At 39.3% G+C, this 26770-nt stretch overlaps 1 long non-coding RNA gene across 1 annotated transcript in view; it reads left to right on the forward strand.

Annotated features, from left to right (window-relative positions):
- Nucleotides 1–327: 327 nt before the first annotated feature.
- Nucleotides 328–26770, forward strand: part of LOC110209212 (uncharacterized) — a 38058-nt gene continuing 11615 nt past the window's right edge. Inside the window, exon 1 of the long non-coding RNA XR_002324760.1 lies at nt 328–544. This is a non-coding gene — a long non-coding RNA (uncharacterized LOC110209212). The remainder of the gene's footprint in view (nt 545–26770) is intronic.

Consider the following 26770-nt stretch of genomic DNA (forward strand, 5'->3'; position numbering starts at 1 on the left):
CCCATGGGCCCTCAGCCCATCCAATAATAGTGAAGGCAACAGTGATACTATTTGTATTGCTTCACTGAAAACAGAATGGTAGAAAGAAAGGAGAGAAGCTGCTGAGAGAGAGACACACACAGAGAGAGAGAGAGAGAGAGAGAGAGAGAGAGAGAGAGAGAGAGAGAGAGAGAGAGAGAGAGAGAGAGAGAGAGAGAGAAAGAGAGAGAGAGAGAGAGAGGGAGAGAGAGCGTAGGAGAGCAGGAAAGAATCCCTTGCTCTCTATTTAGTATTTAAAAATAGAAAGGAAAAGAGCCTAGTTTGAATTTGAGATAATGCTGGGCTGCTTTGTGAATGCTCTTACAGTGTATCTCCTTCCAAACAAATTGGGCCAAGGGTACAAAGCTCTCTTTCTTGTGTGCTCACAAACCTGTTTTTAATGGCTCGTGTGGCACTGGTTTGGCCCCTGAGCAGTAATGAACCACTCTACAAGTCACCACATGCAAGGCAGACATGAATCTCCCAGGGAAGAAAATGCTCTAACATGAATTGGTTTTAATCCAAGGTAAGTAAACTACTACTATGTGCTTTTTGGGTAGAAATACCATGGGTAAAAATGTCTCATCAATTTACGTTTGCTGGCCTGGGGAAACTTTGGTTGCAGAAACAGGTTGGCTTGCATCAGAAAGGAGAACCCCATGTAAGCTTACTCACTTGCTCATGAGTGCACCTTACATGGTGCCCTGGCTTCATTCAGGCAAGACAAAGCAGTGATTGATGGATGGCATGGGAACCTGGCTGCTGCCTCAGATGCATATCCCAAAAGCTTGGAGAGAAGGTGATGTCTTGAAGTCTGTTTGATCCTATCTTTGAGATCTTGGGTGGGGGAAGGGGTGTGGAAATCTAAAGGACTCTTGTACAATTCTCCCTTTGACTCTTATTTAACTAGAGAGTGAGCTTGTATATACCAATTAGTGTTGGAGGTGCTAGCCAGTCTTACTGAACTAGACTCATTTTTAAGCATGCAATTCCCAGGGTTGCACATATTCAAGAGGCAACATGATACAGTACAAATATTAACCTTCCCATGCCTCAGTTTCCTCTTCTGTATAATGAGGGGGGCTAGATAGCTTCTCAGGTACTTTCCAGCTTTAGGTCTAAGATCCTATGACTCTATGACCTGGGTCCGAATCCCACCTGTCATGCTTATTCCTTATGTGACCTTGGGTAAGTCCTTTTAATCCCGTAGGGACTCATCTTCCCTTGAGGTCACTTTCATATCTAGATCTATCATCTATTTCCTGAATGGAATGGAAGCTTTGCACAGTGCCCCCCAAAAGCCTAATTGATGCTAGCAGTATGAAGGAAGAAGTAGAGCATTAGGAACACAGCTAGATTTTGAATCACAGGACCTGGGTGTTGATCCAACCCTGTCACTTACTTCTGTGACCTTGGGCAAGTTACTTGCTTTCTCTGGGTCTCAGTTTTCTAATCTGGAAAAATGAGGGGGGTTGGATTAGAATCTAATCTTCTAATCATTAGATGATCTCCAAGGTTCATTTTTTACAGCTCTAAATCTATGATTCTTTGAGTATTAAAATAGCTTCTTGGTGAATATATGTGTGCACTTGTACATGCAGCCAGAATGTACATTTTGAAGATATAGGACCACTTCGAGCAGCCTCAGCTGCCAAGGCCACAAAGCTTTCAGGATGCTCACAGTGCAAGGATGTAACTGCTTTGTGCACAATGCTGATGGTAACTACTAAGATAGGATTGCTTGCATCTAATGGAATGCAAAACTGTTTTCAGAAAAGGGTTTGTTTGAGCAATATTGCAACAGATTTAATTAAGCTTACTTAAAGAAATGTTGAGGCTCAACAAAAGAAAACTAGAAATCACAGTCATATTTTGGTGCCCACACTTATGGACCATTGTCAGTAGGGTTTAACTACCTTCCCTTCTCATCCCTCCACTACTGAAATGCAGCTATTTGGGGTCTTTGGCCACTTTTTTGTTATTAAGACCTTTGACCAATTGTGGGTGGCTTTCAGAAAAAGCCTCACTTTTGAAGGCCCTGCAGGTCTTAAAAATTCTGGTCTCTACCCACACTTCCACCCACTGTCTCAAAGGTATCCCTGGGTGTGACTTAGTAGTACCATGCCCAAGATCATGTCAGAAATGCATTCCATAACTCATTCCCTTCCTCTTACATAAAGGAACCTCAATCTAGTGACTACTATTTCACAAAAGCCCTGTTCCTAGCCACATTTCTATGGAAATAGATACATAGATCATAGCCAGAAGGTCACTGTGTGGACTTCTGTTCACTTCAGAAAATGCTTGTTAAACTGTACTGTGTACAATAAAATGTGTTAGATTCATGGGTCAAACCTGGGGCTTTGTTGGGTCATGATAAGAAGCAAAGTCTAGTTCTGTGAGTCTTTTGCAGAAAATGATTGAACCTATATATGTTCATCAAGGAAGGGTACCATAATTGAGCTCCATTGAGTTCCCCTGGGGAAGCAGATCTAGTAGAAGGAGGAATAGTAGATTCAAGGTGTCTGAGGCAACCTCTAGACCATATGGTCTGAAAGATACCATTTGGTGCCCTGGGCAAGGAATCAGTAATGAGTTCAGGATAGGACACTTGGGCAACAAATACTATCAAGATTCTGATGGTACCCTTTTGCATCATGCACTCATAGTAACCTTTACTTGTCTTTCCTGGGCTCTCAATAAGATACTACTGATTATAGGAGCAATATGAAGGGTTCATGGGAGCTTACATTTAGAACTAGAAGGGACTTAGGCAGCACAGTAGATGGAATATTGGGCCTGGAGTCAGGAAGACCTGAATTCAAATCAGATACTAGCTGTGTGACCTGGGGCAAGTCACCTCTATTTACCTCAGTTTCCTCAACTGTAAAATAAGGATAACAGAAGCACCTACCTTGCAGGGTTGATGTGAGAATAAAATGAGATAATATTTGTAAAAAGGACTTAGCACAGTGCCTGGCACATAGTCGGTTCTTTATAAATGCTTATGGCTTTCCCCTTCCCTTCATCTCTGACCAACCCCCTCATTTCATAAATGAGGGAATTAGAACCTTGCTCCCAGTCACCGAGGTGGTGAGTAGAAGACCTTGGATTTGGACGTATGTCCTCTGACCCTAAATTCCATATCACAACGTTAGATAGAGTGTGTCCTTATCAGAAGTTGTAATTGGATTGTTAAAAAAAAGCAAAACAAAACTGGGTTCTCTGCAGCTTCTTTGGTAAGCAAAAATACCTTAAAGGCGGGGTTCTTAACTTGGAGTCCATGGATTAAAAAAATTCCATCTTTATTTTCACTAACCTCTAATTGAAATTAAGCATTTTCTTCAATTGTTTGAAACCATTATTCTGAGGAATTCATAGGTTTCACCAGATGGCCACAAAAAGCCTTAAGAGCCTCTGCCCTAGAGTATCACATTGAAAAAGCTTCTTGGCATACGTTTGTAGAACTTCTCCATCTGAAGTTGTCCTCTCAGAAGCTTCCTAATCTTTTACTCCATCATTTTATGGGAATGAGGTATGTGTGTGTGTGTGTGTGTGTGTGTGTGTGTGTATGTGTGTGTGTGTGTAAGAGAGAGAGACACACAGAGAGACAGAGACAGAGAGACAGAGACAGAGAGTTACCTAGGGTTTAGGAACAAAAAAAACCTTTTATCATTTTGGTTAAGAAAAATGACTGTCTCTTTACAGCCTGCCACACAAATGCATCTGTAGCTAAATAGTCTATGTTGTGAGCAGTTAAAGAGACAGGAAACAAAGAATTTAAAACTTGATGAATACTGGAGGGAGAGGTTAAGATTCAGTTATTGAAATTCCCTGTGCCTCTGCTCGAGCTTTGACATCTCATCATGCTCTGTCATGCTGGGGCAACAGAGTACTGTGCTTGCTTTCAAGGAGAAATATGAGGAGTTGTGGGTTATCCAGTGGCACCAGACAAGGATCTGATTGCTTTCTGGATTCTTCTGGCTCTCCCAAGTGTCTTAGGAGACAGAATATTGACCAAGCACTGGATTAGTCCAGAAGGCAGTGGAAAACTTTTGGGTGGCCTGCCAGGTAAATTACATGTATGTGTTTTTCCAAGACAGTGGTGGAGGTAGCCATGAGCTGCCCCCTATGCAAACACTGCTTGCCAGGTGCTTAATGAATGCTTGTTGATTGGCTAATTGATTTCTAGGAGCAACAGATCTCCAAGCAGCTGTTAGGGGTTGGAACAAAGTATGTATGGGAAGAATCATGACAACTCTAGGATGAAAATGCATGTAGTAAGAGGAGAGAGTAAAGCTCCATGAGAGCATGGACTGATTCCTGCCTTGTCTTTGCGTCCCCATTCCCAAGCGCAGTGATCAGCTCATAGTAGGCTCTTAATGAATGCTTGCTGAATCTAATTGAATCAAATGGCTTAACCTAGCTTAGCCGATAGAACTCATTTGACATAAGCAGACATATCCAACTCCAGTAGAGGGAGCTGGTATATGTGTGTACATGGAAATCACCAGGTTTGTGTAAAGTTATACTCCTCTATTGATTTTCTTTCTTTGTTGGTTCTCTTCAATTCCACATGTTCCACTTGGTAGTTCACTTCCACCCCTGTTTTGACCTCTACCCACTTCCCCAAAATGTTTAGAAGCCCATTCCCCCCTCTCCCCAGTAGTACTGTGTAGTAACTCTGTGTGTGTGTGTGTGTGTGTGTGTGTGTGTGTGTTGTGTATGTGTGTGAGCTCGTGCTGATTTTACATTATTGACATTTCATTGGCTTTCTCCCCATTAACACCTGAAGCCTTTTCAAATCGATGACTTACAAAGTAAAATGGATTCCTTTCAGCAAATATTTGCTCCACAGAGGCAGTCTTACACTATTGAGGGCCAGGCAAAGCCCCTTTTAAACCTGGTGTCAAGAAGACAGGGATATATTGATTTGCTGCTCAAGATTTGCTCAATCATCAAACCTGTTTTAGGGAGAAGAGGCTCTTCTCTGCTCTGACTTAGAGAGGTGTGTTCAGGGCTGCTAACCAACTCCAGGCTAATTGTATTCTTTTGTTTTCTCTTCCCCTGAATAATGAATGAAGATCAAGGTTTGCTTTATACTTAGATCTGAATACAAACCAACTGGAATGTGAGCTAAATATTAAGACCAAGGAAGCCTTTTTGCCCAACAAAATACTGCTTTTAGAGTAAAAGACAAAACACAGAGAATATTCTACTATTCCCACCCTGAACCCCAAGCAAATCCCAAGTCAGATGACAGTCTCCAAAATCTCTTCAGGGATTTTGAGTCAGAATACTAGGTGCCATCTGGAAGCCCTTAATGTGGTAGGGTCTTTAATGGTAGGGGCTAAGAACTATTTAAATCGTTTGCTTTCACTAGTATTGATTTCCCTGGCACTGACTCAATGTGAAGTCCCCTGGCATCTTTCTACACCTTCCAGCATCTGGCCTTCAGCACTAAATGGTTTTAGAGAACAAAAATGATGATATTGGACTGTGAGAAGGCTGAGTGGCACCTGAGGACCTAAAACTCAAAGAGATTTCCATGGTAGAAACCCCTGTAGGCAGGCACAGTTGAGGAGATGAGAGACCGAGATAGAGAAAAAAAACTATTTCTTTCTTATATTTGACTTTAAAAAAGAGGTTGCCAGAAGAAGGCAACTAGGTAAAGACGGTAAAGAACGTTAAGTCCGTGACATATGAATCTTGTTTTGGGCTATTTAACCTGGAGAAGAGAAGACTCAGGAGGAACATGATAGTTATATTCAAGTATTTGAAGGGTTGGGTCAAATGGAAAAGGGAATAAACTTGTTTGGTTTGGTCCCAGAGGTCAGAGCCAAGAAGCAAATTTGGGGCTGATGTCAGGAAAAACTTTCTAATAATTAGAACTATCCAAAAGTGAATGGGAAGCCTTGGGATTGGCTCCCACCATGGAGGTTTTCAAGCAAAAGTTGAGTGACCAGTAGTCATGTATGATGTAGAAAGGAGTTTCTTATTCAGATACAAGTTGGATTAAAGACCTCTGAAGTCCCTTCTACTACTAAGATGCTGCAATTCTGTGCTCCCTCTCTCTCTCCCTGCCTCCTCCTCCTCCTCCTCCTCTTCCTCCTCCTCCTTCTCTTCCTCCTCCTCCTCCTCCTTCTCTTCCTCCTTTTCCTTCTTCTTCTTCTTCTTCTTCTTCTTCTTCTTCTTCTTCTCCTCCTCCTCCTCCTCCACTTCCTCCTCCTCCTCCTCCTCCTCCTCCTCCTCTCTCTCTCTCTCTCTCTCTCTCTCTCTCTCTCTCTCTCTCTCTCTCTCTCTCTCTCTCTCTCGCTGTCTCTGTCTCTCTCCCTCTCTCTCTCTCTCTCACACCCTTCTCCTCTGACCTGTCCTAACACCCAACTCCTCAGTCTCTTTTGTTAGATCTTCACCCTTATATATCCCCTAATGGTGTATATACCATAAGGCTTTGTCCTGGGTCTTCTTCTGCCTATACTTTCATACTCAGAGGACTCATTACCTGCCATGGGCTTAATTATCATCTCTATACATGACTTCCATGATTTAAAAGGATTCAAGATTCAAGTATTGAGTGGTGGTAAAAATTGGAAAAACTGAAGTTCTCTGATGAATTGCAATTCTTCAACTTAGTCAAGGGAAAGTATCTAATACATGGATTAATGGTCATAGCTTTGTCATGTAATGGATGGTCATAACCTTGTCTGGAAAATCGTCTAATGGATGCAAGAGGATATTATATCAGTAAGCACAAAATGGAAAATGTGTATTTTATTAAGTGAAAGTAGACTTTTTTTTTTTATAAAAAGAGTAAGTTCCAATCTCCAAAGAATGGGGCTTTCCTGGAATCTGAAAGGGTTATGCTTTATGACACAGTTACTTCAACTGCACTCTGCCCTGGTCAGACCACATCCGTAGTACTGTTTTTAGTTCTAGCCAAACTCAACTATCCAAAAGAGGGTTTGGTTTTACAAAAATTATTTTTATACCAGATCAAAAGTAAGACAGGAGTCCCTTTGAGCTGAGTTCATCAAAATATTCATGTTCTTAATATCTATAAATGTACATATTTCTTTTATAAAAATCTTAGAGTAATTAATAGACTTTGAGTAACTTATTATTTCCTGGCTCTTTGGCTTCAAGAATAGTTTCTTTGGTTGACCTATCATGACTATCAGAAAGTCCTCAATACTGGTTAGGACTTAAGTAGTGAATAGAAAATTAATTCGAAGCCACAGAATCCAATTTTGAAGTGTCTGTGGGACTTCCTTTCAATGAGATGCTTCAATAAACACTATATCCTCATCTGGCTGCAATGGTTTCTTGAAGCTTCTGAAAGGAAGGGCAAATGAACAAGTAAGATGATCTTTGACATTTCCTCCCTTCTAGGCCTATGTTTCTTAGGCTTTGTGATGACGGACTTTTGGCAGGAATAATTTGGGAATTGAGACAATGGAGAAAATAATTCTAAAGGGAACAGTGTCCCTGGAGAAAAAAAAATGTAATATTGTTTTGCAAAGAATCTCTTTCATAACAGTTTAGTCATATTTACACAGCTGAACTACCATTGTCCTAATCATATGCCTGGAGGCTTGTTTCCTAGTGAATTTTTGCCTAATTTCTTTTGAGTCTACCTTATGAGTTCTGCAGTTGGAGTCTTAGATTATTCTGAGTCTAGCATTAAGCAGAAGGTATTGACATAAATTTAGAAGAGCAGTACTTACTCAAGACTAGTCAAAGAACATGAACATGAATATTTTGTTTCTTGAAGGAGCAAATGTCGATGGTTAGTAATCAATTAAAATATTATTCAAATACTTTTTAGTAATTGGAGAAAAGTAGGTTGAAATAACCTTGAAGTGCTACCCTATATTTATTAGACTAGTAAAGGTATTGTCTTTTATCTTTGTGATTTGGAATGTAAGAAGCTCAATAAGTGGAAACTATTTTCACTGATGTAGCCCAGCAAGTCTTCTGTAACTTAGAGTTTTAAAGAGGAACTTAAGGCACTGTAGGCTAAGTGACCTGTCTATGGTTATGTAACAATCATGTGTTAGAAGCAGTATTTGACCCTAGTTCTTTCTGACTCCAAGGTCATCCATTATGACACACTGGCTGAGGGGAGTCATAACTACACTGTTGGTGTTGGTTTTGAATTGTTGCAATTTTGGCCATGTGGTTTTCCAAAAAGACAGTAAGAATTACAACACTGATAATATCCTGTGACCAGTAATCCCACTGTTAGGAGAGTATATAGCAAGTACATTACTAAAAGTGGAAAAAACCCATTGTACAAAAACATTCTTAGTGGTTTTATTTATAAAATAAATAACAAAAAAAATCTAGAAGTAACCTGTATGTTCTACTATTGAGAAATGGATATCTTGTAGTATATTAGTGTAATGAGATAATCCTGTACCATAAAAAGATAAATATTAAAACTATAAAGACAAATTTGTATTTTAAAGCTATATTCTAGTAATAATTAAGATATCCACAAAATCATAGAGTGGAAAGAGATATCAGAGGCCATCCAGACCATCATACACTTGGCCAAGAATCACATATTTCTGACAAACCATCATCCCATGCCTTTTCTAGAAGACCTCCAATGAGTAGAAATTCATTGTCTCCTAAAGCAGCTGTTCTACTTCTTGACAGCTCCAACTAGTAGGATGCTGTTTTTTAGGTGGACCCTTAACCTGTTTCCCACCACCTTTCACTCAATGGTCTCATTCTACCATCTGGGGTCAAGTAGAACAAGCCTAATATCCTTTTCTTCTTGACTTGACTTGATTTCTACTTTAAAATACTTGAATATAGCAGTCATGTATTGCCAGGTTCTGTGATACCTCTACTAGATTTCTGCCTTCATACCTGACTTTTTGTGTATGTTTGGGGAAAAAAAAGTCTCTTAGGGGTCTTTCTCATCATTTTGCTGCTCTTGCTGTCCTTGCCTGATGGATTTATTCACTCCTGTCCTCTGAGAAGTAAATGATTTCTTCATTTCTAGTTTTTTTTTTCTAAAAATGTTTCGAACTATTTTTTATTATTGAATACCCACTCTTTTTCATTTGATTAAACTCAGATTTGCAGGGTAAGTCATCCTCCACTGATCCTGAGCTCCATTGCTTTTCAGAACAAATTATTCCATTCCTTCCGATGTTTTCTAGTGGGTGCAGAATAGTCTTGCATTATTCAAATGTCCTCTCCTTTGAATTTGAAAGTCTTCTGATCACTTGCAGAACTTATTTCTAAATTAGATTGTTAAATTTCACTGCTATGTGTCTTGGAGTTTGCAGCATTGAGGTTTGTTTGTGTTTTTTTTTTTCTGGAGGAACTGTGCATTCTTTCAATTGCTATTCCATTTTCTAAGTTCAGAGTTCTGGGCAGTTCTAGTCTATTAGTTTGTTTATTATGGTGTTAAGGTTTTTTTTGTCCTGTCATGTTCTTCGGGGAGTCCTATGGTCTCTATACATCCTGTCTTTAAGATCAGAATATTTTGCTTGCATTGTAAGCACATTTTCTTTTGCTTTTGCTTTTGCTTTTGTTTATTTTTTTGCTTCTCTTCTTCTAGGTTATCCTTCACTTCTGTGCATTCCTCAATCTATTGTTCTCTCTTTTGTTTCTTTAATGAGGCTTGCAATTGCAGCTTCCAGTTTTTCTATTTTGCTTATTATTTTTGCTATTCAGGCCATAAATTCTGCTCCCTTGTCATTTCTTTTTCTTTTTTTTTTTTTTAACAACTTGAGTACAGTATATTGTGGTTCCATGTTATAAAATTCCAGAGAGTCTTCTGTCTCATCAAGTGTTGTATGATTTTCCTTTATTTTTTTTTCAGTATTTATTCATAGATGCCTGAACTCATTTACAAGATCTGAAGGTCATATTCTTTTCTGTTGTAACTGTTTTTCCAGTTGATTTATCTATTTATCTTCAAGGTCATTGAGTCTTCTTCTTGAAATCTTTGGCAATTTCAGTCTTTCTTCCCCCTTTATTTTCCCTATTACTTACTTTCTTATTCCCTCCCCTCTGATTGTTGTTTTCCTTGGGGGTTAGATCTCAAAGTGTCTCAGCTTCTTCCTACATTGAGAAATTTATGGTTCACCAGCACAGGTGTCCACCCCAACTGACTTTTGGGTGGTCAGAATTGTCCCTAGCTGGATACCGTGCTTATCCCTCAGGCTTGGTATAGTGTTGCACAGCCCCTACATACACATACGGCGTCCTATCCTCATGTTCTATCCTGCTTCCTCTGTTCCTTAGCTTTTTGACCCTTGACTGATAAAACAAGACTAGAGTAAGACTTGAATGGCTCAGCTTTTTCTCCACTAATTATCCTCATTTCACTGACTCCAAACAATAGTTCTATCCTTTCTTTGATCTTTCTTCCTCCCCCCCACCAATAAAGCCAAGACACCCACCCACAGCCCAAGCTCTCTTTGCTGTTCTTAGCTTTCATCATCAGATTCAGCTTATTCTGGGTATATTAGTATTCCTGTCATTATGCTTACAGGACCACACCAAGTTTTTGTTTTCTTCTTCTATTACCTACCCTTTCTTCCATCCATGTCTCTGAAAAATTTGAACTGGCAGATGAATTTGCCTCAAAACCAAATGCTTTTTAAACAACTCCCCCTTTTCCTCTTTATCAGAATTATTCTTGTTCCCTCAGAATTTTATTCTTGGGAGTTTCCTCTCCTTCTTGGGCAAAATTCTCTTGTATTTTAGGTTTTGCAACCTTACCTGTTCCTATTTTGACCCTATCTAGGTCTGCTCTTCTAAAATCTAGAGTACATATTAGAGTATGACCAATTCTATTTTTCTTCTCTCTCACAAATTCTAGAAAGGAGTGGTCACTTCCCTTCAAGGTTCCCATAATTTTCACTTTAGCAATCAGTTCCTTAGAAGTGTAAAAGTTAGGAGACTCATCTTTGGGTCTCTTCCTGGCTTCTCTGACCCAGTCTCATATCTAATGCCTTTGGACTACCCCAAAGCCCTCTGATTACATTGTCTTCATTAGGCTGGCCCTTCCACAAGGTTTCCAAAATTCTCTTCCCCCTTGATTTTCCCAGGTACTGGGTTTGGAGCTAAAAAGCAGGGTTCAAATCAAGGCTCTGACACTTAGAGTACCAAGTGTCCTAACAAAGGGACCTTGAGCAAGTGACTTTGCCTCCACTGCCATAAATTTCCTCATTGGACTAGCTGGCCTCAGGGTTCCCTTTTGGCTCTGGATCTCTGACCTTACAACCATTTCTGGGCCTCAGTTTTCTCATTGTAAAATGAAAGGTTGTGATTGGATGATACTGAAGGTCTCTTATGGTTCTAAATCCTACGATGTTCCTTTGGTGGGCCAATCTCAGCTAGCTATAGGAGAAAAATAATTTGATTATGTTGATTTAATTTAGGACACTAATAATCAATCTCTTAGGGGCATTTATATTTTAAAAGGGAGTACATGAATCCAAGGGAATCTCTAGGTGGCAAAAATTCATTCAATGAGTCAGCAAGCCCCTAAAACTATACTTTCATGTGCGTATGGGTTGCCACCTTGTTTTAACTACCTCCTCTCTCAACAACAATAACAAACAAAAAAACTCCCAGTAACACTATCTGGTATCTGCCAACTTTTTCCAACTGCTCCTTCTCTGTATCCCTCCTCCCCTCCAAAAAAATCCATTACATTGAAACTACAGCCTTCACCCAGTCCCCTTCCTTCCTGGGACCCAGGATGTAGAACAACTGTTTAATTTGGTTCAGCCCCCATGGGTGGAAGGAAGGGAGGGCATCCTTTGTCCACTGCAGCCAGATCTCCCTCCCCCTCCCAGTTTATTTTTTGAGTCTCTTCCCTCCCCATGCCAAATTCTGAAGCCATTTGGTGAAATGTCATGTGCCACCTGGGCCTCCTATTTAAAAAACATTAAAATTTGCACAGCTAAAAACAAAACCACCCTAACATTTATGAAGTGCTTACTATGTCTCAGGCACTGAGCTAAACAGTTTACAGTTATGGTCTCCTTTGATCCTCACAACAACCTTGGGAGGTAGGTGCTATTATGAGCCCCATTTTATAGATGAGGAAACTAAAGCATACAGAGGTTAAGTGACTTGCTCAAGGTCACAAAGATAAAAAACTGTCTGAGGCTGGATTTGAACTCAGGTCTCCCTGACGCCAATCCCAGGGCACTACCCACTGCACCACCTAGTTACCACCTAGCTCTTCCCTTTTGGCCTCTTTTTCCCATCGGTGAGTTCCTCCTGGAAACAAACAGTCCAACCAGCCTTCTTTTATTCCCCAGACTTTGCAGTAAGCTTCTTCATGACTCCTGCCTCCCCCTTTTCTGCTCCCTTTTATGCTTTGTCTTCCCTCATTAGAATAAGTTCCTTGAGGGCAGGGACTGGTTTTCTTTTTGCTTGTATTTAATGCTTCTTGACTTGACTTTCTAGGCAACTATCCACTCAGCCTATGCATGGGTAAGATCAGTTTGACCACATCTTTTTTAGTAAATTTCCCCAGACTTTTGTTTTCTAGTTAGAAACCCAATTTCTGTATTGTGTACTCCCAACACCAGAGCTAATCGTGCATTATTATAACCTTGGGGACACACAGTTTAGCCAATGAGTCATTAGGGTCTGGGTCTGCAGAACAAATTTGGAGGCCTTTTCCTTCGTTTCTTATAATTAAATACACTCTGTGGCTTGAAGATAAACATGCTGATCTGACAGTGAGTTAAGGCGGTTTATCAGCATCTGTGCACCTGCAGCCCGATATGAGACACGACTTCATTAAAAGCTCACCACGCTCATGTGAACACTGGGAAGTGGTCATTGGTGTAAGCAAGAAAGACACTACTAGGCTGAGCTTTAAGCTCATCTTTGAAGGGATGAACTCATTCTGTCCGACGCATCCAACTGTGCAAATAGCAGCCCTGAGTGGGCTGTGGTTAGCTATACTAATATGTAGGGGTTAGAATAGAGGCTGTGCTTTATAGAAATGATAGTAATGGTAAAAATACTTGAATATTGTGAATTCTACAGAGAGGGGGAAAGAGCATCAGAGGTGACAGCAGAGCATTGCTTTTCCTCTTGCTGTCATGAATGGGAATTGCATTTTCGGAACCTTCCAGGAATAATTCCATTCCGTTGCCAGTGGCTTTTGCCTTTGGGGCCCAGCATTTCATAGGATGAAAAACAATACAGTGTTTGAATCTCTTGGACTCCTTTGGGAGATAAGGTTACTGCAACCACTGTTTTCTTCGGTTTCAGAATAAGGCAAAACGGAAATTCCACGGTTTTAGTTTCAAGAAGTCAAGGGTTGTTTGGGCCTTCCCGTGTCATTACAAAGAAAAGGTGACTCTGCACAGTGCCTTCCAATTAGTGTAATGGAGTTCTCACAGTGTGCATTGCAAATATGATTCTTTAGAGGCCCTTGAGACCAGGATTTAGCATTCAGGGCAAAGTCTAATACTGGATTAGTATTTTCCTTCTATAAACCAATGGCTACTAATTTAGCTATGCCTTTAAAGCTCAGAAACATCTCCACACACTTACTCTTTCTGCTTTTGTGTGGTTTTGGACATCTAATTACATTTTTTGATAAATCTGCTCTCTGTGCCAGGAGTGTTTCATTTATTTTTGCTGAAGTGATAAATGGTAAGAGTACCAGAGAAAATTCCTATTGGGCCATTTTTGACTTTTATAAACTGGCTTGGGCAGTGAGCCAGGACTTAGGCACAGAGAGACTGGGTAGTAGAGTGAGAACCGAGTCACCATGAAACTGGGTAAAAGAAATGGAAGGATCGGTAGTAGACTGACCTTAACATTCAATTAAAATAAAGAAACATTCAGTAAGCATTTGCAATATACAAGGGAACTGGGAATAATATGATGAGAAATGATCCAATTCGTGTTCTCAGTGAGGGTATGTTCTATTTGGCTAGGTAGAGGGGCAGGGACAAAACACAGATAAGAGGAAGTTTAGTGGTTGGGCCTGAAGTCAGGAAGACTCATCTTCATGAGTTCAAATCTGGCCTCAGACACTTACTAGCTGGGTGACCCTGGCCAAGTCACTTAACCCTGCTTGCCTCAGTTTCCTCATGTGCAAAATGAGCTGGAGAAGGAAATAGCAAACCACTCTAGTATCTTTGCTAATAAAACCCCAAATGGGATCACGAAGTGCTGAACAAGACTGATATGACTGAACAACTATGATAACCCTGGGCAAATTACTTAACCTCTCAGTATTCTAGTCAGTCAATCAATAAACATTTATTACAGGCCAGAATGAAGAGCAAGTGCTGACCTACTTTGGCAGAAGGAGCTGCCTCAGCCAGAGTTACCAAAAGGTCTTAGAATAAATTTCTTTTCCCTCTCCTAGAATGTACTCAAATGGCGGTAAGATTATTATATATGTACATTTAGAATAGTGGTTTCTTCTCTTTCTTCTTTTTGTGAGTCTTTTTCATTTATTTGTAATTCAGATCAAAGCCCTGTCTAGCAGGACTGCCTTGTTTCTGTATTCTGTTTCGGAACTTGTAGATGTTATTATTCATTTCAAATTAAATTATTCTTTCTTATTCGCATTTTCATTTCTTCCTAATCATAGCTCCCTCTTTCTCCTTCCGCATCCATACAATAGGTTGGGCAAAAGATTTCTTATACCTAATATAGTTGCTCCACAAACACCAAGAATGCTAAGTTCTCATAAATATAATTTTATCTTTTCTTTTCTTACTTATGTGCTGCCATAGCTCTGTTCTGAATTCTTTGACCTTGTCTAATGTGTCACTTTAATAGATTTAGCTTCTACATTGGGCTGTTCTGTGTCAAAGTATTGGTAATGCCTAATAATGCAGATCTCCACTGAAGCCTTACTGGGGTGCTTCATTATGACCTGGAGTGACCCTGAGTTCTGAACTGTAGGAACAAAGCAGGCTTTGAATATCAGAGAATGTTTGAGTAAGTTTGGAAAGGGTTATCACCATAGTGCTGGTCACTGAGTGATGAATGTTTTTCCTTCCTTCCTTCCTTCCTTCCTTCCTTCCTTCCTTCCTTCCTTCCTTCCTTCCTTCCTTCCTTCCTTCCTTCCTTCCTTCCTTCCTTCCTTTCTTCCTTTTTTCCTTTCTTTCCTAAAGCAACTCATGAATACCATCTCCTAAGGTATAGAAGGGCTATTGATCTATGTCAGTGGAGGAGTGAGCCCTCTTAATAAAATCTTGAATCCTTGAAATACATGAAGTAGCTACCATTTTAGAAGACCAAGAGTGATCCTAAAAAAACATAATTCTTTCATAATGGTTCTTCCATTTATTTCATGATCCTGGTTAAAACCAAAGAGGATATATCAATTTGGTGGAGTAATTTCTATCTATTCTAACAGTTCCATTTTGGAGTCACTTCTGACAGAATCTATTCTATCTTTTTAACTGTTATCAAAAAACTTTAAAAAAAATTTTTTTCAAATATATATTTATTTATTTTTAGTTTTCAATATTCACTTCCACAAGTTTTTGAGTTCCAAATTTCTCACCCCTCCCCCCACCCCAAGATGGCATGCATTCGGAATACCCCTTCCCCTGTCTGCCTTCTCTTCTATCTCTCCCCCTCCCTTCTCTTATCCCCTTCCCCTTCTATTTTCCTGTAGAGCAGGATAGACTTCTGTACCCCATTTCCTGTATTTCTTATTTCCCAGTTGCATGTGAAAACATTTTTTTAAACATGTGTTTTTAAAACTTTGAGTTCCAAATTTTCTCTTCCTCCCTCCCCACCCACCCTCATTGAAAAGGCAAACAACTCAATATAGGTTGTACATGTGCAGTTATGCAAAACACTTCCTTAGTAGACATGTTGTGAAAAACTAACTCTATTTCCCTTAATCCTATCCTGCCCTCCCATTTATTCTATTCTTTCTTTTGACCCTGTCCCTCCTCAGAAGTATTTGCTTCTGATTACCCTTTCCCAATCTGCCCTCCTCTCTATCATCCCCTGCTCTCTTGTCCCCTTCTCCCCTATTTTCCTGTAGGGTAAGACAGATTTCCATACCCAATTGAATGTGTATGTTATTCCTCCTTAAGCCAAATCCTATGAGAATAAGATTCCTCATTCCCTCTCACCTTCCCGTTTCCCCTCCACTGTGAGAGACTTTTCTTTTCTGTTTTTTTTTGTGAGATAATTTACCCATTCTACCTCTCCCTTTCTTCTCCGAGTATATCCTCTCTCATCCCTTAATTTTATTCTCCAGATATGACCCCTTAATCTTCAACTCACCCTGTGCCTCTATCTATCTATCTATCTATCTATCTATCTATCTATCTATCTATCTATCTATCTATCTATCTATACATACATATAATTTTTTCCCTTCAACTACCCTAATACTGACAAAGTCTCATGAGTTATAAATATCATCTTTCCATGCAGGAATGTAAACAGTTCAACTTAATAAGTCTCTTATGATTTCTCTTTCCTGTTTACCTCTTCATGTTCCACTGAGTCCTGTATTTGAAAGTCAAATTTTCTATTCAGCTCTGGTCTTTTCATCAGGAATGCTTGAAAGTCCTCTATTTCACTGAATGACCATTTTTTCCCCTGAAGGATTATACTCAGTTTTGCTGGGTAGGTGATTCTTGGTTGTAATCCTATCTCCTTTGCCCTCCGGAATATTATATTCCATGCCCTGCGGTCCTTTAATGTAGAAGCTGCTAAATCTTGTGTTATCCTGATTGTGTTTCCACAGTACTTGAATTGTTTCCTTCTGGCAGCTTGTAATATTTTCTCCTTGACCTGGGAACTCTGGAATTTGGCTACAATATTCCTAGGAGTTTTCCTTTGGGGATCTCTTTCAGGAGGAGATCTGTGGATTCTTTCAATTTCTATTTTGCCCTCTGGTTCTAATATATCAGGGCAGTTTTCCTTGATAATTTCTTGAAAGATGATGTCTAGGCTCTTTTTTTGATCATGGCTTTCAGATAGTCCAATAATTTTTAAATTCTCTCTCCTGGATCTATTTTCCAGGTCAGTTGTTTTTCCAATGAGATATTTCACATTGTTTTCTAATTTTTCATTCTTTTGGATTTGTTTTACAGTGTCTTGATTTCTCATAAAGTCACTGTCTTCCAATTGCTCTATTCTAATTTTTAAGGAAGTATTTTCTTCAGTAATCTTTTGGACTTCCTTTTCCATTTGGCCAATTTTTCTTTTTAGGGCATTTTTCTCCTCATTGGCTTTTTGGACCTCTTTTGCCATTTGGGTTAGGCTATTTTTTAAGGTGTTATTTTCTTCAGTATTTTTTTGGGTCTCCTTTAGCAAGCTGTTGACTTGTTTTTCATGATTTTCTTGCATCACTCTCATTTCTCTTCCCAGTTTTTCCTCTACTTCTCTTACTTGCTTCTCAAAATCCCTTTTGAGCTCTTCCAAGGCCTGGGACTGATTCATATTTTTCTTGGAGGCTTTGGATGTAGGAGCTTTGACTTTTGTCTTCTTCTGGTTGTATATTTTGATCTTCTTTTCACCAAAGTAAGATAATATAGTCTGACTCTTTTTGGCTGCTTGCTCATGATCCAGCCAATTACTTGAGTTTTAAACTCTTTGTTAAGGTAAGAGTCTGCTTCCAATGTGGAGAGTGTACTGTCCCAAGCTTCAGGGGTTTGTAGCTGTTTTCAGAGATACTTGTAGGGACCTGCAAATTTTCAGTTCTTCCAAGGTGGTATGATAAGGGGCGAGGTGTTTACTCCTTTCCTGGCCTGTGACCCCAAGTAGTACTTTCTGTCCTGTAACTGTGAGGAGGGGTTCCTCTCCACAGCCACTACAAGCTCCACCATGCCAGCCCTCCTCCTCACCCCAGCACTGCCGCCCATAACTGTGACCCAGATCCACACACGGGCAAAGCAAGAGATTCCTGCCTCAGCACTGGCAAAGAGATCCCTGCAGTCCCTCCCTGATCAGCCACTGGATTCCCCCTCAGTCTGTGGGCTGGAAGCTCAGGAAGCAGCTGCCCCCCCCCCCCAGGTTCTTGGGGAATGGAGCTGAGACCCTGCCTTCCTCTCTGTCCACCGACAGAAACAGACTTTTCCCACTGACCTTCTAAATTCTTCTAAAGGACATCAGGCAGGCAGCCAGTACAGTTTTCTACTAATAACAGACTCTTCTTTCTTCTTAACTCTTGCAGCTACATTCTTCCACTCTAGGCTATGCAACACAATTTGGTCCCAGTAGGTTCCACTGCTATTCCCTATCCATGGTTCTGATAGAAAGCATGAGGAGGGATCAAAGATGATGTAATAGATAATTTTCTTATTTAAAATGGTGACAATTAGTATTCCAAAATTGGGACTTGGGGGGGGGGAATGGCATGTTATATGTGGAATATTCAGCTAATAATATCAATATACATATACATATATATCCAGTATCAAATGAGATTACATGTACCATACTTTGCAAAACTCTAAGTGCTATTTAAATGATAGCCATTGCTATCATCATCATCATCATCATCATCATCATCCCTCTTATTTATTTATATATTATAAACACTCCAGTTCTGTGCTCTCATTGATATGGTCATGTACTCAGGTAATGCACATCACAGCCCATTCATGCTTATCCACCTTGTATGACTCTTGCCTATGTCTTTCTATAAATCTGCCACAGGAGAGCCACACAATATATTTGAAGGGATCTACTGGCAAGAAAATTATATCTATACCAATGGAGCATTCATACTTTCTGGTAAATCTTGTGCTCTCACTAAAAGACATTCCACTGATTACATTCTTTGCACTGCTTCTCTTACATGATTCCCTGCTTATGTTGTATTGCAACCTGTTCATTCGTACTATGTGCCTCTTCATTGTTCTAAGGGAGAATCACAACCCTGAAAAAACATACAACCTTATAAATGAGACCCATAAACTTAAAAGAATTTAATCCAATTATATACAGAGGAAAATCCAAGTGGATAAAGAGTGCCTATGATTCAGACTATGACATAGAATTGAATGGAAAACCAGTAAAATGCCATTTATAGGTATATCTTAGATGGGGAAAATGGTTAATAAGCTGGGACCAGAATTGAACAGGGATCATGGAATCAAATAATTTCAGAGCTGGAAGGTAACTAAGCAGCTATCTAGTCCAATCTATGCTGGAAAAAGAATCCCTCTTTCTACATACTTGAGAAGTGACCATCCAGTCTCTCTACTTGAAGACTTTCAATTAGAGGGACTCCACTATTTCCTGAGGCTTTTGGATGGCTCTTTTTGGATAGCTCTAATTGTTAATGAATTTTTCCTGACATAAAGCTTAAATGATTCTCTTTATAACTTCTAGACATTTCTCCTATTTCTGACTTTTTAAATCAAATAGAAAAAGTTTTAGGTTCTTATCAATGCCTACACCCAGAAGTGAACACGAGCTAGACTGAAACCACTCTGGGTGTGGTTTAAATAGGTCAGTGTATCATAGGACTATCACCTGCTTATTCTTGGAAGCTTCTCCACTCCTAATGCAGACCACAATCTTATTAGTTTTTTGGTTCATATCTCACCATATTGTTCTTCAATTATACAAAAAGCCCGAAAACTTTCTCTGACCAAGCCTTTCCCATTGACTTGTGAAGTTGATTTTTTGTACCAAAATGTAAGAATTTTCATTTAAACCTTTTAAACTTCATCTTATTAATAGGTTCAGCCAAATGTTTCAGTCTGTCAAGATCATTTTGAATCTTGACTTTGTCATCTAGGGCACTTCCACCCTTCCCTCATTTTCAGATTTGATAAGCATGCCATCTACCCTTTTCCTGGAAACTTCCTTCTGGTTGACATCATCATTCATGACTACGCATTCAGTCCAGTCATCCAACCATTTACATTATCCATTTGATTGTGTTATCATCTATTCCATATCTTTTCGTAAGAATAACATGAGGTATTTTAGAACAGGCTTTTCTAAGATCTTGTTAAACTCTGTATAAGCATTTCGCTGATTGACCAGTTTAGTAACCTTGTCAAAAAGGGAAAGAAGGTGAATTTGGCATGATTTGTTCTTGATAAAGCCATGTGGGCTCTTTGGGGTCACTGTGTTCTTTTCTAGATGCTTGCCAACTATCTCTTTAATAATTCAATCTAGAATTCTACTAGGAATTAAAGTCAAGCTCATTAGATTCTAATTTTCAGACTCTCTTTTCTTCCTTTTTGGGGGTACATCTGGAAGCCATTTGCTCTTCTTTCATCTCACAGAACCTCTATTATTTTCCAGAATCTTCTCAATCTCAATGACAGTGGCTTAACAATTAACATCTAATAAGCTTTCAGTACCTGAGAAGGTGGTTCATTGGGGCTAGGTGATTTGAATTTGTTGATACATGCACTTTTACTATCTCATTTAAAAAATACTGTGTGTTGCTACTTTTTGTTCTGTTCCTTCCCGTCCAAAGGTTATTCTCTCTGGGAAAGAAAACAGAAGCAAAATAAGAAATCCATAGCTCTGTCTTCTTTCTGTTATCCGTTATCATAGTTCTATACATACTAAGCAATGGTCTTATTTCTTCTTTGATCCTTCACTATAACTAAAAAGGTCCTTTTTGTTGTCCTTAGTTTTCTTTACCAGTCTCATTCTGAGATTTTTATTACTCCTGATGCCATTTTCACATTCTGGGGCACTCTTTTGAATTTTTTTTAACCTACCTTTGCTTCCTATATGTGTGCATGTGTGTGTGTGTGTGTGTGTGTGTGTGATTTATGTTTTTTGTCTAGAAAATTCAGTAACAATTAGAGCTATCCAAAAGTAGAATAGCATGCCTCAGGAAATACTCAGGGTTTCCCCTAGTTGGAGGTCTTCAAGTAGAAAGACGAGTTAAAAGAGAAAGGTATATTTCATTGGGTTTTTCTTGATATACCAACCAAAATAGTGTCTGAGCTTTTTTGCCCAGAAGTGACAAAAATTACTAATATACATATCGGAGTTTAGTTAGAGAACAATAACAACAATAAGCCTAGTGCTAGCATCTTGTCAGGAATGCATAAATCTCACACCCTGCATTTAACCCAGGGACAGCTAAGTGTTGTATTGGTTTGAGCACTGGGCTTGAAATCAGGAAGGCTCATCTTCCTGAGTTCAAATCTGACTTCAGACACTGAGTGCTGCGTGATCCTGGGAAGTCATTTAACCCTGTTTGCCTTAGTTTCCTCATCTGTAAAATGAGCTGGAGAAGGAAATGACAATCCACTCTGGTATCTCTGCCAAGGGTTCACGGGGCCACAAAGACTTAGAAATGACTACACAACTCAACAACAATAATAACAAATACAAGCCTAGCACTGGCATTTTATCAGGAATTTGTAAATCTCACATCCTACATTTAATCCACTGGACAATAAATCTATGAATGAGGTTTTGCATTTCACCCTTTTCAGGAGATTCATTGACATAACCAGCAGATAAGTTATTGAAGCTAATCTGTATTTAAGGAATTACTGGCCAGGCAGCTACTTGCATGACAAGTGTTCAATTTTAAGAATCTCCTGGCCAATCTTCTTGTCTCTCTTCTATCTCTCTAATTATTGATTTAACCTTTGAGCTCCGCCTTCCCACTCCCCAGCCAGCTCCCTTGGGGGTTCTGTCTTTTGAAGATATACTCATTATTGTCCTTAAATCACCATGGCATATTATATAGCATACTCTATGACTATGAGATGGCGTTTTCATGTCCCACATCCTAAAGCCCTGGAAGAATTAATGTGGCTGGCTGTAGGGAACAAATATAGTGTACTGTGTATGGCACGAATATTTAATACAAAGAACCTAATGTATAAGAGCACATGGAAGACAAGGTCTGTGGAGGAATTTCCAAAGTCAGTTCTGAAGTTTGTGGTCAGCCAGCTCTATTTTTGGACCTTTGTGGCAATGTAAAATAAAATTTCTGGATCATGCTTTGAAATTAGTCAATTAACAATTGACTTATATGCTTTCCCCAGGCATTAAAAAAAGAAACCCAAAGTAAAATAATGTTTTGAAAGAAGTTTGTTTGGAGTCACAGAAATCCATGCATAAATCAATGCAATTAAAAAGATCGCTTCTTGGAGTCAAGAAGCCCAAGAGGAAATCAGGTTTATTTATTTTTTTAATATTGTATCAGAACTATCTAGTTTTAAAATAGATATTTACTTAGAGATTGGAGAAGGAATGATAATAGTATAACCATTAGTAGAGTTAACATATAGTCTCAAGTCTTCAAATTAATTGACATTTAATTCACGACATGGGTATGCCTATTGATCTAACTAAACTCCGATATGTATATTAGTAATTTTTGTCACTTCTGGGCAAAAAAGCTCAGACACTATTTTGGTTGGTATATCAAGAAAAACCCAATGAAATATACCTTTCTCTTTTAACTTGTCTTATGATTTCATCAGGGTAGGAGCTCCCAGTAAGGAATTTCTAAAAACATGGATCAGAACCTACTTTGGGACTTTCTCAGTTCCTCAGGCACTCCTTTAAATGCCTTGTGAAGAGTCACACAGAAGCAGGACTTGAACCCAGACCTCCTGAGCACTAAGGCCAGCTATCTCTCCACTATTCTGCCTCTCAAATGTCAGCTGTCCCCTGCCCCCCTGTTTTTATATGGATGAAATAGAAAATACTTAATTTAGAACTCACAATCTCTGAGCAACAGTATACAGCTTAGTAAATGAATCACCCATAGTTTGAAGAGAAAAATCAATATCCATCTTTTTTTTTCTCCCCTTGAATAAGTGCTACAAGGAGAAGATATTTATGGAGCCCCCCAAATGAATGTCTTATTGTGATGAGACTACCCATGGTCCCTTTCATGGCTTGGCTCTTTGGTCAGGATTATTGCCTTCCAGGGAAGTGGCTCATGAAACCAGAACTGGCATGCAGACATTTTCATTTACAGGTCACAGTGTGAGACCTAGTCCAATTCTGTACCCAGTGGGTGCTGAATGTCCCCAGAGAAGTAGGTTGTTATTCCCAGCCCAGTTCCTCATAGATATGCTACATAAATCCCACAAGAATTTGATTAACATGATACCCTTGTCACTGGGCCCAGGGGTGATTGTAAGAGTTCAATGGCACTTATAGTCTAAGCTAACCATTTCCCTCCACTTAGAACTGAATTAATGGATGAGAGAAGTTTCCATTTTTGACACATTTTATCATATTTGGTGGCAAGAACGTCTCTGGGTCTAGGGACTTAAATCTCACACTATTCGTAAGAACCTAGTTGGTACAACTTTTGGAGTTAATAATGTGTGGTCCATTGGCTTCCACTGCAGTACTGTACAAAATTCCCTACTGAGTGTCTGATGGATTTCCAGCTCCTCTTGGGCCTCAATTTTGGGGAGTACACTCAGATCCATACATCTTGACATATGGAAGATGATTTCCTCTGATAGTAGCACCCCCTACCTTACCTTGAACCCAAGGAGCTTATCATGGTGTTCATTTGAATGCTTCTGCTACATTGGCACCATCCTGGAGTAGAGAGAGGATTTTTTTTTTGAAGAGCAGAATTCTTCCTGGGAAAAAGCAAAAATATCAAAAAGGGAAAATCCATTTAGACCTATATGTATGATGAACAAAGTGAAGCTACTCCTCTGTGAACTATTAGAACATCTTTCTAATAATAACTGTAATAATCATAACTGACATGTAAATAATTCTCTAAACTTTTAAAAACATGTTTTAGTATACTGTTTCATCTGAGCTTAACAATAACCCTATGAGATAGGTTCTGAAAGTATTATTGTTCTTATTTTACAGATGAGGAAACAGTTTCAGAGAAATTAAGTGACTTGTCCAGGGTCACACAACTAATAAATGTCTGAGGCAGGATTTGAGACCAAGGTCTTCTAGACCCCAAACCCAGGACACTACTCTGCTCTTGATTCTTGGTTGTACCCAAAATACTTCTATAAAAGTCACATAGGTTTAATAAATCTTGTTTCAATAGATCGTGTGCCCCCTACCTCCACGCTCTGATGGTGCAATCTTTGAGTTCAAGGAATGTATGGACAAAGTCTAGATTCAGATGATTTAAACACCATGGTTTATTAATTTTTAAATGAATCTCTAATCTCATCCTTTTAGAGATTTTCTCTGACTACCTATCCGTGCCTGTCAATTCTGTTCATCTCTCGTCCATATCTTCCAATAAATCTACTATAGAGGTTCCCACCTAATGTGTTGGGTACCTTCCTCTACTATTCATGATATTATATGAGCACAAATGAAGCATGTAGACTGCTCACTGATTGTCCCTCATTCTCACCAACAAACAACACATCCCCCACCCAATTACACATGTGATGGCATCCTTTATGCCATGCTTTCTACTTGTTTTCCTGTTTATAATGTATATAGATCTGTTCATGCTTACAGACAACTAATTCCTCATTTCCCTGTAGGTACTCAGTAACTTCAGAGACTGGGGTTCTATGGCTTGTAGCCAGACACTATTACCTGGAGAATATTGGTGTGCATTGATTATAATAAACTCCAAATGGAAATGTGAAGGCCACATCATAAAGATAGTAGAGGGGACAGGAGAAGAAATCTTTCATTACTGTGGTTAAGCTTAAAATTGTTAAACAAATGGGCTAGAGGTAGCACAGGGGGGTAAGAGTGTTGGATTGGGGTCAGGAAGAGCTGAGTTCAAATATCTCTCTCTCTCTCTCTCTCTCTCCCTCCTGTCTGTGACTGTCTATCTATCCTATTTATCCTGTCTATCTATCTGTCTATCTATCTATCTGTCTATCCTGTCTGTCTGTCATTGGTTCTTGGATTACAGATGTAGAGTTGGGTGTGATTTCAGAGGACATCTGGCCCAACTTTTTCTAGCTCAAGATGAGGAAAGCGAGGTCTGTAAGGAGGGCACTGGCTTACCCTAAGGTCACACAAGTGACAAGTGGCAGAATAAAGATTTGAACCCAGATCCATTGAATCCAATCATAATTGAGAGAAATGCCAAATTTTGGTTAATGGTGAATGAAAATAAGAACCTATATGTTTTCCCATTCAAGATCGTGGACCCACTGAAATCTATCCACAAAACCCCTGCTCTACTACCTCCCATTATTCTCCATCAATGACTCCCTTTCAATTGGGATTTCATCGTATTTTAATTTCCTGTCATTTTAAAAATCACACGAATAAAGACCCTTTGTTGGTTGGGAGAGGAGGTAAGAGACTAAGTATAGGATCACATGGTCAGAGCTAGAAGGGCCCTTAGAGGTCACCAAGTTCACCCGTCTCATTTTACACAGAAGGAAACTGTCTCAGAGGTTAAATGACTTGTCTATAGTCACTTGGGAAAATTGTAGAGCAGAGCTGGGGTTTGAACTCAGGTCTGACTCTAGATCCAACATTCTTTCCACTGTACCATGTTGCTTGTTCAGTAGACTATGCCTTCCCCTTTATTCTTCAAGACCCAATTTCAATCCATGTCTTTGGTGAAGCCTTCCCTGATGATCCCAGCCAGAAGGGATCTCTCCCTCTCTCTTCTGAAGTCCTATAAAAATTGTCTTCCCAAACCGTTTGTCAATTAACCATCTACTGCTTTATAACACCTCTGAAAGATGGAAATAATGGATGTGTCATCAGTTTTTGATGTAGAAATCTCCCTGTTTGGAGCAGCATGGATGAAACATTCAGGCAGTGAGGTTATGCATCCCTGTGACGCCCATGCTGGCTTTGGGCAGACCATATCCTAGTGATGCCAATTTCTTTGACAAATCTCCTTTCCTGTAGAGCTGGCTCTGGCCCATTATTGATCCCTGTAAATCCTGAGTCTCAGAGCAGAGTTAAAAAGACTTGGGAAATGCACATCAAAATCTTCCAATAAGCAACACAGCTTGCCTCCTCCTCCCCTTTTCATAACTCAATTAACTCTTTATATACTGAATCTGCTAGAGAAGGGAAGTGGATTAATATAATTAATTAATATAACTAATATAATGTAATAATATAATTTTAATCTTGAGAAATTCAAGGGAACATGTAGATTGAAGTGTCAATGTTATACTATGTGTGACTTTGTAGGTATTCTTTTTCCCCACATGTATATTCAATTCAATTAATCATGCATTTATTGAATACCTACTGTGTGCAAAACACAGTGTTAAGCACTGGGAAGACAATGACAAAAAACTCCCAAATGGTCCCTGCCCTCATAGGGTTTACATTCTATTCTGAGAATAGTGGAAAGATCTATATATTCTATATTTTTAAAAAATCTCCTTCTTTGAACACTTTGAGTGATCAATCAGCAAGTCTTTATTAAGCACCTGCTCTGTGTGGGCACTATGGTAGGCTGGGAATACAAAGGCAAAAATTAAACTGCTCCTGCACAGAAACTTTATCAGAGAAGATTTATATATATATATATGTATACACACACACACACACACACACACACACACACACACATATATATATATATATACATATATATATATGTAAAAATAACATGTTGTTACTAATGTCTATTATAACTAGAAGAAATGGCATTGGGCTCATCATTTGGAAGCCTTAAATTCTGCTCCTACTTTGGCTAACAGCTTACCTTGTGCCTCATTTTTCCCATTTTGTACCAGAACTGTGATTCATCAGTATAGGAACTTCTGATTCCTGTATTTCTGCAACTTGGCATCTATTCCAAAACTTGAAGACTTAGAGAATTGACTGGGGCTCTGAGAGGTTGTTATTTTCCCAGGGTCACACTGGAAGTCCA

Source organism: Phascolarctos cinereus, unplaced genomic scaffold (assembly GCF_003287225.1).
Source record: "Phascolarctos cinereus isolate Bilbo 61053 unplaced genomic scaffold, phaCin_HiC Scaffold_1;HRSCAF=81, whole genome shotgun sequence".
NCBI classification, from domain to species: domain Eukaryota; kingdom Metazoa; phylum Chordata; class Mammalia; order Diprotodontia; family Phascolarctidae; genus Phascolarctos; species Phascolarctos cinereus.